The 15333-nt window shown below is 33.9% G+C and overlaps 1 long non-coding RNA gene across 2 annotated transcripts; it reads right to left on the bottom strand.

Annotated features, from left to right (window-relative positions):
• Positions 1-6858: 6858 nt before the first annotated feature.
• Positions 6859-14838, bottom strand: LOC110684620. 2 transcript variants are annotated; one of them, XR_002503789.1, is made up of 2 exons: positions 13519-14838; positions 6859-7053 (listed from the first exon to the last, which is right to left on the bottom strand). It is a non-coding gene; the product is annotated as an uncharacterized LOC110684620 (long non-coding RNA). The 2 variants fall into 2 exon arrangements; XR_002503790.1 differs by lacking the exon at positions 13519-14838 and adding an exon at positions 7644-8301.
• Positions 14839-15333: the final 495 nt, after the last annotated feature.

The raw sequence follows: 15333 nt of genomic DNA, 5'->3' as shown, positions 1-15333 counted from the left end.
GTTTCAACAGAAGTTATCTTCGATGACGTTCGCTAAGATTGTGGAGGTTGTCATTAAGATTTGAGAAGATAGCACGAGATGGGCGGTCGTCGACGACATTCGCTAAGATTGTGGAGCTTGTCACCAAGATTTGAGAAGATAGCACAAGATGGGCAGTCTTTGACAGCATTCACTAAGATTGTGGAGGTTGTAACCAAGATTTGAGAAGATAGCACGAGATGGGCGGTCTTCGATAGCATTCGCTAAGATTGTGAGGTTATCACCAAGATTTGAGAAAATAGCACGAGATGGGCGGTCTTCGAAGACATTTGCTAAGACTGTGGAGGTTGTCACCAAGATTTGAGAAGAGCGGTTCGTGATGAGGCGGTCTTTGAAGAATTTTGCTATGATTGGGAAGGTTGTCACTAAGATTCAAGAAAAAGGCTCGAGATGTAGCAGCATTGATCGATGACGTTCCCTAGCTTGCGGAGGTTTGTCACAAACAACTGGAGGTGATTTCAAGCAAAGTTATCTTCGATCATATTCCCTGGCTTGCGGAAGATGGTCACAAGGCGGTAGAAGATCGTTTCAAGCGAAACAATCTTCGATAGTGTTCTCTAGCTTGCAGAAGACTATCACAGCGGAAAATGGAGGCGATTACAAGCGTAGCAGTCTTCAGGCGGTATCCCCTAGCTAGATAAAGATCGTCAAAACACCAAGATAGCGTTCCCTAGCTTGTGAAAGGTTGTCACAACAGCAAATGCAACAAAATGGTTACCTCCAGAGACGTGTGCTCGAAGGTGCAAGATACGTGTTTCTTAACTCTCTTATTTGTTTTAATTAACGCTAGTTTGAAGGTATCGGCGTTACAAGAATGATTTAGGATCGCAGAACGTTCTGAATCATTCTCCGTCCCTATCGATACTTTGAATTTTGTTATCAAAACTAGCGTTTCTCCAAACTCAATCAAAGTGGGGGCTTTTGTAGACACCCAAATGTGTCTCCTCAAAACCAAACCCAGTGATGAATACCTTTCATGTTATTTTATTATCGAACATAGCAAAAGTGTGAAAAGTATAGTGATGAGGATGTTTTTATTAAAATATTTCTTCTTTCTGTTTTTGAAAATATTTCTTTTCTTACCCTATTTATAACAAACGTGCGTTCCAGTTTAGTTTGGTCCATGATAAGGGTCCAATAATAGTGTAGTTGGATAGGGCTCGAAAATATCTTTCCAACGATATATTATAAGCCAAATTCCGATGAATAATGAGGAAGTTGTGGCCAAAATACTAAACTAGGTCCGATTTGATTCTTATATGCAGCCCAATGATCTAGAGGAGGGCCTATTATTATTATCATTCCTAAAGATATTAGGATTGATTATAGTCTTCTAGAATACTCTAGAAGGTTCTTTTGAATCCTAATGGAGTTACGATTGATAATTATGTTTCAAATAGTTTGAAATTGAATAAAACTACTCCTTTTAAAAATCCTTGTTTTGTACGAGATGGAATATGTTCAGATATTATTTTCATGCCTCATAATATTTATCCAAATCTTATACGGATGGATAGATCTTGAAATTATCTTTCTAATGATATATTATAATATTAATTCCGAGCTATAACGAAAAAGATATGAATGGAATACGAAACTCTATCCAAAATTGATACCCTTCCACTATTTCGGCCATATCTTTTTATATACAAAAGATTTTAATCTAATTTTAATGGGTTGGAAATTAGACTTCAAGAGCTTTCCAAAGACCATATTTTATGACTTATTTAGACTTTTGGATCAAAAGATATGATAAAAACGAAATCCGCAAAAACTGTCTTGCAGTGCCGGACGACAGGTTTGTCGCCTGGCAAAAGACCATGTCGCGCGGCGACACACCCTGTTGTTGGAAACAGAGATGTGTTTTATTTTTTTTCAAACTCTGATTCTTTTTATTGGTTCCTTACTATTTTACAAACAAAATTCCGCATTCACAAGATATAGACACACCTAGCTAAATTCGAAGTTGCCTTCGCCTTAGACGTGAAAGGTTTGATATTTCTTAGGGTTTGGTCCCAAATCTCTATTTCAATTATTTAATTTAATTATTTGATTTTATATTTTTCTTGAAGTTACTAACGTGTGTTTTTTTTTATTAGAAAGAGGTACGAGGCAACCAAGTAAGTACTTTAATTGTTTTAATTGATATTATGATATAGAAATCATGTTTAGATTATTATTTTGATTCCTAGTATCATGTTAGGGTGTTTAGGGTAATAACTAAAATTTCTAATATCAAGTATGATTGCTATTATGCTTCCTATTTTCTTTCTTAATAGCATGTTAGTATCATGTTAGGGCTAAAGTCTTGATCTTTGATGTTTAGTGACATGCTAGGATTTGTTATTAATCTTGTTAGTATCATGCCTAGGATCTTGCTATTATTATGCTTTAACATGATTATTTTAATTATGATTATTATTATGATTATTATGTTGCTTGTTGCGTTTTATTGTTATTGCTTGATCACGCCTTTCATGCATGTTTAAAGGGAATTTATACTTGTAATCACGCTTAATAAGATAATTAATAATCTTGTTCAGGGCTAATATGATTATAATTCAAGTGATCACCAATAATAGTTTTGTTTGTGCATTAATATTCAGCCAATATAGTTTAAACAGGTTTAGGTTAAACATAATGATTGCATGTTAGTCAAAAAGCGCACATGAATACGAGATAAATAAAGTAGAGGCCTATTATTAGGGCATGTTCTTTCTCTTTTAGATTGGATTTGTACCTTCATCCCCGAACTTCCAGTTTGGGTTCCAGACCTATTGGAGTTAACAATCTCTTAGATCGTTAAGGGGTGTAACCTTCACCCTGTGAACGGTTTACAAGTTCCTAAAACTTGTTGGCGACTCTTTTACTCTAACTTCCTTCCCTTTGGACGCCACCATGCTTAAGTGTATGATCACAGTGGGGTTCAAGTTTGGGGTAATGCTTGAAATATTCCCTACGGGCACACATATCGAAGCAATGTTGACCAGTTTAGCAAAAAAATAAATCCCGCATCACGGGATTTTCTACCGTCTGACGGGATTAAACACCGTGTCGCGGCATAGGGCCGCGTGACACGGTGCATGGCCGCATGTCCTGCACGCTTTTGAAGACTCTTGGCGAATATTCCGGGCATCATTGACTAAGTTTGAACGAGTTTCCGCAGCTTTTGGACAGTTATTTTCTCACCGGAATTACGCGGTAAATTTTAATTGGTATTCAAAGGGTATCAAAATTACCAATTTACCCCTAACAAGCATTAGGGTCACATTTTCGACATTTTAAACACCTAATATGGTCAAATAGTCGACTTGAAGGTAAATTATCTACGGCCCACGTTCGGGGATAATCGAACCATCATACACTTACAAATTTCATTAGACAAGTTTTTTTCCTCAAGCATGGAAAATTGTCGGTTGTTGTCACCTCTCAAAGCAAAGAAGTCAGCGATTATATCAGTTGTCGGCTTTCCTCAAGCATGGATAATATTATCGGTGGATTTCTTCAAGTATAGAAAACCACTAAGTCGGCTTTCCTCAAGCATGGAAAGTATTATCGGTGGATTTCTTCAAGTATAGATCGAAAACCGCTAAGTCGACTTTCCTTTTTCCTCAAGCATGGAAAGTATTATCGGTAGATTTCTTCAAGTATAGAAAACCGCCAAGTCGTCTTTCCTCAAGCATGGAAAGTATTATCGGTGGATTTCTTCAAGTATAGAAAACCGCCAAGTTCATTTGTCGGCTTTCCTCAAGCATGGAAAGTATTACCGGTGGGTTTCTTCAAGAATAGAAAAACGCCAAATTCATATGTCGACTTTCCTCAAGCATGAAAAGTATCATCCGGTATATTTCATCAGGCTTAGAAAGCTACCAAACTCATCAGTCGATTTTCCTCAGGCATGGAAAGTGTTTTAGCGAAACGTCATTCGGTGGATTCCTTCAAACATAGGAAGCTACCAAACTCATTTATCACCGATACACTGGTGTCAGATACGCATTCCATCCCTTTACTCTTTTATGTAATACCCCGTATTTTCAAACTTATTTTCTAATTATTTAATTAAGAAGTATTTTATAAAAAGGGTATTTTAGTAAATTAATTATTTGGAGCCAAAATAATATTTGAATTTTGGCGCCAAAAGTTTTTTGAAAAATAATTATTATTTTGGATAAGATATATTATCCATTTATCCTATCTTAAAAAACGGATTATTTACATATTTCGGATATTTTAATTAAAGCAAAAATATTATTTTAATTAATTAATTATTATGGCCGAAATTACCTAATAACTAGCTAAGATTTTTGAATTTTCCATGAATGGAAAATCTGATTTTTCTTGGTAAATAATTGGTATCTAATTAATTAATTATTTAATTATTATTCTATATTTTCATACAATTATTTTATTCCTTAAAAACCGAGAAAAAACTTCCTAAATATATCTAGAGGAATCCGAATATTTGAGCTATGGTAAGATCAATATTTTCGGCCCTCATGAATTATTTTGGGGGAATTTATTTGGTAAAATTATATTTTTAATTATCTCCCAAAATCTCCTATTTTCCATAATTCTAATTCTCCATCTTTTTAATATCCAATCATCATATTTTCTTGCCATTCATTCTTCTTAATTATTCCCCAAGTAATTATAATTTCCTTATAATTTTTCATGACATACATACCTTCCATATTCAAGTACACACAATCACCTTAATATCCAAACTTTCCTTAATTCTTTTATTCACCTCTCCAAGTAATCCCTTAAACCCTACTTACCATGATTCTTCCCACATTCTCTTGCCATAATTCTTGCATGAGCTAGCCTATAAATACCCCTTCATACCTCTCACATTCTTTACACCAATTCTCTTCTTTTCTTCTTCTCAATTTTACACAAATCATCCCATTTATCTTGGAAGCCAATTTTCTAGAACTTCTGATCGGTTTTGGGGTATTGACGTTTCACAAAAAATTGTTTCTCTCGAAAATTCATTGAGGTTAGGCTCAAAAATAACCCAATTCGGAGTTATATTGAAGGAGTTTTGGCCTCTGCAAATTCTGCCTATTCTTTCCAACGCAAATCCAATTCTTCTCTTTTCCTTGGTTTCTTATCCTTTCTTATTCTCTTCTCTTATTAAATTACTATTATTATTATGGGAGATTTATAAATAATTACTATGAGTAGTTTTAATTATATAAAATCAGATTTTTAATGATATTTATGAGAAATTAATTTAAAAGGTTCATGTACATATAGTTGGGGGTTTTTAATTATTTGTTAACCTTATATTGATTAAGGTTATATTTATTTGTAGGGTGTGTTTGATCAAGGTTCTTGGTGTTATTTTTGTGTGGTTTTTCTAGCAAGGACCAAGGTACGTTTAGGTGGCTAGATACCTTTGAAAGTGATTGGTTTGAATAACATGTTTTTACATGATTTGATTGGTAATTGAATTAAATTGATTTGAATTATGATTGAAGGTATTGATTTTAATAAAAGTATTTTGAATGATTGATTTTTAAATCATGTTTTGAATGGTTTGGATTACTTATTGTGTTTAAATAAAGGAATCGATTTTAAAATATTTGTTGAATTAAATAAAGGTTTTTCAAGGAAGAGTTGTTGATTTTGATAAGTTATTAATATGAGATTTTATTCTCAAGTATTTATTTACGAGTTTTGGTTTTGAAAGCTGTGGATTAATTAAAAAGGATTTTGAATTATATTGGAACTATTGGATATTAAAAGGATTTATTGAACCATTGAATTATTATTATTATTATTAATGCTTTATAGGCATGTTGGTAATCCCACTATGCGGATTTGGTTTATTGATAAGGCCTTGGACTTTGTACGACCGGGTCTTTCCTCAAAAATAGCCTTGTAATATAAGGAGACTAGCTTGGGGGGTGTGCACACTTGGGTGAGGAATTGGATTAAAAGGAATTGGTTCTTAATAAAGGAATTGGTTTTATCAACTATTATTTTGAATATGAATCATTGGAATCGGTTTTGGAATAATGAGTTTTGAATTTATTGGATTAATTATTGGAATTGGTTTTAAAAGCATTTTGCAAATAAATTGAGTTTACATTACCTTGCACTTATCGTACTTAGCATATTTCGCTAATCCGTATTTCTTATTTGTTTTGGTTCGCCCTATTTACCGTAATGGTAAGCAGTGTTGACTATTTTCAGGTGGAGTCATGAATGAGCATATAGGAGTCCCGAGATTTGCTTCACCTATTTTAGGAATGTTGGTCTTGTCTTTATTTTTGAGTACTCATAACAATGTTATTATTTTTATAAGTATTAATAATAGAAAGTTGAGTTTTCGCTGCAAGTTTTATTGTTGAATTAAGTATTTTGAGTAGCCTTGCGTAATCACGCGGCGGTAATGCGCCCAAGTCTATCCCTACGGTATAATTATACGTATTATACTGGTATTTCCGTAGAGTGAGATTTGGGGGTGTTACATTTTCACTACGTGAAAAAACGAATTTGGCACCGGTTTAAACCCGGCCTAAGGCACCGGTTTGAACCGGTGCCAATGTGGAGGGTGCCATAAACCCAATTTTTAGCACCGGTTCAAAACCGGTGCCATAGGGTCAAATAGGCACCGGTTAACCAGTGCCATAACTTTTTTTTTTTGGGAATTAAAGTCAATTGGCACCGGTTAACCAGTGCCAATTCATGTATTTTTTTTAATTATTTTTTAGTTTGATTTATCCACTTAGACACATAATATTTTATCCACTTAAATGAAATGAATATTGATCAAAATTGATCATTAAATAAGAAATATAATCAGAAACATATAACAAGCTTGAATACGAAATATATTGATGATTAAATTGTTATTTTACAATACAAAAAAATAAAATAAATTACAATATCAAAATCCAGAAAAAAAAAATTATAACATTGAAGAAAAAAAAAATTACACATCGAAGAAAAAAAAAATTACAACATTGAAATCCAAATTCCAAAATCAACACCTTGATTCTTCACCTGCATCAATTAAAACACCGACATTAATAAAAACTCACTGTAAACTAAAATTACGAAAATTAAGATTCAAACTCAGAAAAAAAATTGAAATTCAAACCCAGAAAAAAAAATTAAGATTCAAACCCAGAAAAAAAAATTGAAATCGCAAAAAAATTAAATCGAAAAAAAATTAAATCGAAAAATACCCAGAAATGGAAATAAATTGAAATCAAAAAAAATTTGAAATCGAGAAAACCCAGATAAAAAATAAAAATTAAAAAACCTAGAAACCGAAAAAACAAAAAAGCAAAATCGAAAACAAAATATATTAAAATCGATTAAACAAAAACAAAAATCGAAAAAAAATTCAAAATCAAACATAAGAAAAAAAATATTACAGAAATCGAAAAATAAAAAATCAAAATCGAAAACAAAATATATTAAAATCGAATAAACAAAATCGAAAAAAAAATCAAAATTGAAAACGGAAAAAAAAATGACCCAGAAATCGAAAACCAAAAAATCAAAATCGAAAACAAAATGTATTACAATCAAAATCGAGAACAAAATGTATTAAAATCAAAATCGAAAAAAATAAATCAAAATCAAACCGGTTCGTGGTGTTGCATGTGCTCGTGGTGGTCTCTGTGGTGGTGTTCGTGGTGGTCTTCGTGGTGGTCTCCGTGGTGGTCTTCGTGGTGGGCTTGAAGGAGAAGGAGAAGGAGACGTGGTAGCTTAGTCTTGAGGGAGAAGGAGGAGATGAGAAAGACTGGTGAATGATGAGCGAAAGAGGAGGAGAGGAGAAGAGAGAGAAAAAGAAGGAGAGAAGAGGAGAGGAGAATCGATGAATTGAGTTTTAGGGTTTGGGGGGTTTATATATGGGAGGGTTTTTTTTATCATAATAATGTTAAACCGGTTTCTTTTTAATTAAGGAGTGGTTCAATTGGCACCGGTTCAAACCGGTGCCCTTTTAGTTTTTGGCTACCAGTTTGGTCTGAACCGGTGCCTTTTATAATTGTGTAAAATGGCGCCCAAATTTAGGCCGGTTTAGGGCACTGGTTTGGCCTGAACCGGTGCCTTTATGGGGGTGCCTTATTGTATTTTTTTTACTAGTGTTTATCTGTAGAACTAACATTTTTCTGCAAATATCGGTGTATAAAGAGTGATTTAGGGTCGCATAACGTCTTAAATCATTCTCCGTCCCTATCAACTACTTTGACTATCGTTTTTGAAACTGACGTTTCTACAAACTCAGTCAAAGTGGGGGCTTCTGTAGACACCTAAAAATGTCTCCCCGAAATCAAACCCGATGATGAACAACCTTTCACCGCCATTATTGGTCGGGTTCAGTATTTAATCCCGAGAGTGATTAAGAAAATCATATTTAATTAAATTCAATTTTTAAATGGTCAACAAATTAGTCTTGATGTTAAGTCAAAGCATAGTAAAATTTTTATTTTGGCCCAAACCTTTTTATTCATTTTTTATTCTTTTTATTTATTTATTTTTTATTATTATTTTAGCCTAATTAATATAAAATAAACCAGAAATGGCCCGAATATGTGAATCGACACTTAAAAAGGCTGCATTTTATTAGGGCAAAAATGTAAAATGGGACACTAGGTCTGTCGCGTCACGACAAACTGTGTCGCGTCACGGGACTCACTGTCGTGCCACGGTGTGGTTCCCCATGACAAGGTGTCAGTGCCGTGACACGGGACAGTCCCGTGTCTTTTCTGCGTAAACCCTTCACGCGTTTTACCTCCCGTAGGTAAGATATTTCCCGTGTCACTCCAGTACATGTTGCGTCACACAACATTTTTCCATGTCACGGCAATTTTTGCCATGTCCGACAGTGTTTTTAGGGTTTTTAATCCTTTTTAGGTTCCGTGTGTTCCCTCTACTCATTTTCCCTATAAATAACCCCTCATTTCTAATTTACGGGGCATCAATAAATTCTCTCTTTTCTCTCTTCTATGCTCTAGCCTAAACATTAGCCTCCATATTCTTTCAAAATTCCTTCCTTAAACACTCCAAAGAGTCCATACTTTACTCGAGGTTTTGTCCTTAAACCAAGACGTGAAAGGTAGAACTGTTTGAGGATTTGGCCCCTAAATCAACTCTATTTAATTTAATTTAATTGTTGTTTTATTAATTTTCCTCGAAGTTACTAACTCGTTTATTGTTTTATAGTTGCAAGCAAACAAAATCAAAGTAAGAATTATGTACCTTTTATTTCTATTATTTTTCTAACGATTTTATATTGTTGGATTTATTGTTAAATTGCTTCTAATATTAATGTTTATTCTATTATTATTATTATGATCACCATGTTGTATGTTAAAGAGAATATGTAATTGAAAATCACGCCTAATAAGATAATTTGGACAATCGGTTTAGGATCCTTTTTAATCATGTTGTTAATCGAAGTGATTACGATATTTTAGAATAATGTGTTGCATTAATATTCAAACAATTTAGACTAATAAGAGTTTGTAGCAAATTGAATATTTTGTTTGCATTCCTTTGAGTTCGCAGGAATGTTTTTCACTGTAAGAATCGAGTAGAGGCCAATACGGGCGAACGTGACTCCATGACTCACTTCGTACCATCATCCCCGATCTTCCTTTCGTGGTTCCGAACCATATAGAGTTAGGCCCTATTCTTTTGAGCTTCTGGGCAGAGCAGAGCAGGGGTCAGTAGAGCAGAGCATATTAAATTTCAGCAGAGCAGATTTCAAGATAGCAAAGCCGAGCCGAGCAGATTTCAACATTATTATTAATACTACTACTACTACTATTATTATTATTATTATTATTATTATTATTATTATTATTATTATTATTAGAGGAAGCCCCAGTTAATCTCCGAGATTAACACTCCAAGTTAATCTCCTCTCACAATTTTATGCATTTGTTTTCGTGCCACTTTACTATTTCACTTTTATTATTTTAAAAATAAAAGTAAAACAATATATTGTAAGAGAAGATTAACTTTTCATGTCAATCTCAGAGATTAACTTGAATTCTCTCTTATTATTATTATTATCAATGTTATTATTATTAATGTTGTTGTTATTATTATTACTATTACTATTACTAAGTGCATATACCATTGATTTAGGTGAGTGAAAATATAAATATATGTATACCATATTTAACATATGTTAATAGTAGAATGATAAAAGACAATAGTTTACTTATATTTATTTCACCAAAATTTTAAAATAAAATGATTTAATGAGTAATAATGATTTTACTTATAAATTTTTCTTAATAATATATTTTTAACCATAAAAATAATAATGATATACAAAGTACTACTTGAAAACAACCTCTTTTTTTTAATTCTTAAATTGTATGGAATGATTTGAAAAATAATTCAACTCAATGAACTAACAATCAATACCCACATACATATAATGTTTCTACACATTGTGAATCTAATATCAAATATTTATAAAAGAAATTGTTATTAATTGTTATTATTATTTATTTTTTTGAAAGAATTATTATAATTATTAGAAATTATTAATTAACAATATTATTAAATATTAATTCTTAATAGTTTGAATTATTAAATATTAATAATGATAACTATTATTATTAATTATTATTATGATTAATAAATATTAATTATTAATAATATTAATAATTATTAAAATTATTTTAAATATTAATAATTATTATAGTTATTCAAAATAATAAATTATTATCATCAATACTATATTAATTATTATTATTATTGAATATTAATTATTATTGTTATTATTAATTATTATTTGAAAATAAAGCAGAGCAGTGCAGAGTAGAACATATCAGATTTCTTTTGAGCAGAGTTGAGCATATTTGATTTGAGCAGAGCAGGGGTCAGCAGAGAAGGGGTCAGCAGAGTAGAGCAAAGCAGAGCAGCTTTAAAGAACGGGGCCTTAGTAATCTCATGGATTATGAATGAGGTGTAACCTTCACGGGTCAATCATTGTTGTCATCGTTGTCCCTTATTCGTGGTTGCTTTTTTTGATCCGTGAACGGTTTACAAGTTCCTTAAAAACATTGTTGGCGGCTCCCTACTTTGCTTTATCCCTAATCGTAACATGCCAATTCCCACTTCCTATGAGTGCCAAGCATATTCACACATGCTTTTAACGTAAGCGCACTTCAAGCGACGCCTACAACTACACACACTAACTATACAAATAGTCGAACATAATTAAGTACATAAACTAGCAACCCGGGGCATCGCGCGGGGTACACACTAGTTAACTATTATATATTGACAAATTTTGGTATTAATCATATGCTTTCTGTTTTAATCTAGGAAAAATTGAAAAGAATAATCCCACCTTTGTTCAACCTACTCAAAACAAGCCAACCTTTGCATATTCTGGGAACGGGCCAACCTTTGCCCCCTATTTTCTCAAAACAAGCCTTTGACCTGTTTTATAATTCGGTAACCGGTTTTAGAAGGTGACTTGCCACGTGTCACCTTCTAATTGGTTATTAGCTTAAAAAAACAAAAAACAAATAAAAAATTATAAAAAAAAAAACACATCCTTCCTCCTGACTCAGCCCCCACCACCACCATAGCTACCCCTTTTCCCGCCGACCCATCGCCATCAACCAACAAAACCGCACAACCACCGAGCCTTGACTAACTGACCACAACCAGCACCTTACATCGACCACCGCTTCCAACAACCGCCCATCACCACACAACCTCCTTCCTCTCACAACAGCAAGCCACCAACCCACCACCAGGCACCAGCAATTTTCGATTTGATAGATAATCTCAGCGGACTGAAACTAGCCCTTATTCACTCCTAACGACCACCGTCATCTTCCCCAAATCAACCCCTTCCCCCTGCTTACCCCCTTCTCTGCCGGAGTAACTCATCCACCTTACCCCACGAACCGAAACCACCCTCGCCCCTTCGTCACCATACAAAACCCACCTCGAAGCAAGCAATTTTGTTTTCGATTATTTTGGAAATCAAATTGAGTATTTCTTTAAACTCTTAGGCACCTTCAACTTCAATTACTGTTTTACAGTCTAATTTTGGGGTTGGGTGGGGTGGAGCTCTGGTACACGCGGTGGATTTCGGGGAGAATGGGCTTCAATTAAGGGGGTTGTGGATTGTGATGGTGGTCACTGGTTCAGTGGTGGGGCTGTGGTGGGCGTGGGAGTAAGTTTGGTTCAGCAATGGAGGTGTTAGGTGGTGATGTGGTAGTAATGGTGAAAGGTGCTGGTGATTATGGTGGTGAAGATGATCAAAGAAAAAAAATTACAAAAATAAATAAATAACCTTCTCATCAGGTAACCTGTAAAAGGGACCGTTTAAAGAAAATAAGGGGTAAAGGTGAGCTTGTTCCCGGATTTTCCAAAGGTCGGCTCGTTTTGAGCAGATTGAGCAAAGGTGGGATTATTGTTTTCAATTTTTCCTTTAATCTATTATTCACAACTATTGGCGTCAATTATGCTTTCTATTTTAATTCAACTATAACATTGCTTTATTAAAGAAGCCAATAGAACATGATCTGCAGGTTTTACTCTTCTCAAAACACAACCTTAAAAAACCACAATGGAATCTTGTAATGATTGAAGCTATTGAAGACATTATTACCTTTGGAAACCTTCTCAATAAACTCACAGGGCATCCAAATTATTATGAAGAAAACTATAATTAAGTTCAGTCCCTACATATTTGATAAGCTTCTAAAAACTTTTTTTTTAAATAGAGCTACTAGGAGAAAGGGCAATGGAATTTAAAGGGAAGTTGCCACCATCAGCTAGAACTACATTATCCTACATATAAATATCAGATTAATTGATGACTCTATGCTTGGAACAAATACCAATATTGACAATTAGACACTAAATACAAAGCCTCTACAGTCATAGTTTATACATACAAAGACATCACAAGTGCATGTTTTGGGTTTCACACAATGCAACTATTGAAAGGCATACATCATACATGTCATTTAATATGATTCACTACAAAAATCAACAACTTTTATCAAAGGATTAGATTTATTGACATAAAAGAGTATTTGACGGGGCATACATGTCAAATTTTGCAATATTCCTATAGAAAACTAACTTAATCAATAAGAGTCTGTCAAATAGCATTATATTCATTAAAATTGTGCTTCAAATCTATAATAACTAAAGGCCAATTTTTCATAATTGATTTAAAACAGTAGCGCAAATTAAACCTAGATACAAAAAGAAACCTTGAAATCTCTATTGTTCATCAATTGAACCCATAATCCGACTATAAATTCTGTAACATTGTTGTGGAAATAAATAAATAAATAATCCACAAAACCAATTCCGAAATAAAAAAAGATGTACCTCAGTATTATCAGCACAAAGATAAAGGGACAAAATAGATGACAATTAGACAAAGATCTGAACTTGAAATTGATGTACCTTAATTTCAAATTGCTTTAGAGAGAAAAAAAATCTAAATTTATAGTGTTTTACCTCATTTCGAAAAAGAATCAGGGACTAAAATTTGATGAATTTGAAACTGATGTAACACACTTCGAAATTGATACAAAGAGGGAAAAGATCTGAATTTGTAATTGATGTACGGCATTTCGAATTCAACCTAATGAGAGACAAAAATCTGATTTTGAAATCCATGGCTCCATAAGCCTCTGTAGATTTACGAAATAAGGAGATCGGAGAAGAAAAGTTAGGGTTGATAAGTGTAAGTAGTGGAGGAGTTTTATATTTTCCCTAAATTTTGTTATCGTGGGTTTTGTGTAATACCCCAGATTTTCTAGCTAGTATAAACTATTAAACTTTAATTATAAGAAAAATTGAAAAAAATAATCCCACCTTTGGCACATTTTCTCAAAATAATCCCACCTTTACGTATTCCAAAAATAATCCCACCTTAACACCCCATCTGCTCAAAGTAGTCCTTTTACCAGTTTGTAAAGTTGATAACTGTATTTAGAAGGTGATTTGATACGTGTCACCTTCTAATTGGTTCTTGTTATTTTTTTAATTAATAAAGAAATAAACAAAAAAAAATTAATAATCCTTAACTTCTTCTTACTTACGACCTTACCCTGCCAAAGCTCCCTCCATCGCCGGACCCAGCCGCCGCCGGAACAGCCACCACCGGCACAGCTAGACCAGCCGCCCTCCTTAATTCCCTCCTCTTCCCCGTTCCCCCTTCCACTATACCTTCCCCGTTTCGGCGATTCCCTCCTCAACCCAACAGAAACTCGAATCGATCCGCCGCCCAGCTGGCGCGTTGATCGAGTTTTGAGCCGGAAACCATAACCCCACCAGACTTGAGACCTCCACTCCGAACTGCCAACCACATCACCGCCTTTATTTCCGATGAATCAGCAGCCCGGACCACCGATTGACACACATGCTCCAGATCTGCCGAACTGTCCTCTCCTTTGTTAAGGCCACCGTTAATGGTGGTCTTACCACTTTTCTCATCTTCAAACATCTTTTTCGGTCAAAAATCCACGACCGAAGCTCAGCCGCCCTTCCTCATGTGGGGTTTTGAGTTGGGGGTTAGGAGTGGATTCATGTGTGGGGATTGGATATGGCAGATTGCAGCCCCTTATCTCTTCCCCAATTCTAGTGGGTTTAATTTCGGGGTTGAGGTCAATTCGGCGGTGATGGATTGGTGTGGGTGGTGCTGTGGTGGTAGTGATGGTGGTTGTCAGGGATGAAGGGGGTGAGGACGTGATGTGAGAGTACAGGAACTAAAGAAAAATTAAAAAAAAAATAATAACCTGTAAAACAGGTTGGAGGTAAAAAGGACTATTTTGAGCAGATGAGGTGTTAAGGTAAGATTATTTTTGGAATACACAAAGGTAAGATTATTTTAAAAAGATGTGCTAAAGGTGGGATTATTCTTTTCAATTTTTCCTTAATTATATATGTTACTTTAATAGATTTTATAATTATTATTTTCGGATTTGATATTAAAAAAAAAAAAACTGGAAACTGATAATTTCGAGAAATTGATTTTGGATAATTTTCAGAAACTGATTTTGAAAAAAAAATGATTTCAATGTAGGATTCAATCTTATTGAAAAACTAATTTTATCTACAATTTGAATTTTAATCTTATCATAGTTAGTTACATGAATCTATCTTATACCACAATTCCACCCAATATAATTGTTGGCCGTGAAAAAGGGAGTGCACAAAGAAAAAAAAATACTACTACATTGCTTCTTCTTTCACCCCATCTCCTTTAATTGGTAAGCCAAATTGATAGGTAAGAGAGCTCATAATTCTTCTTTATTATTTTAATGACTT

This window comes from Chenopodium quinoa, unplaced genomic scaffold, assembly GCF_001683475.1.
Source record: "Chenopodium quinoa cultivar QQ74 unplaced genomic scaffold, ASM168347v1, whole genome shotgun sequence".
Lineage (NCBI taxonomy): Eukaryota > Viridiplantae > Streptophyta > Magnoliopsida > Caryophyllales > Amaranthaceae > Chenopodium > Chenopodium quinoa.
The sequence above is the reverse complement of the archived record's forward strand: the minus strand, read 5'-3'. Positions and strand labels throughout refer to the sequence as shown.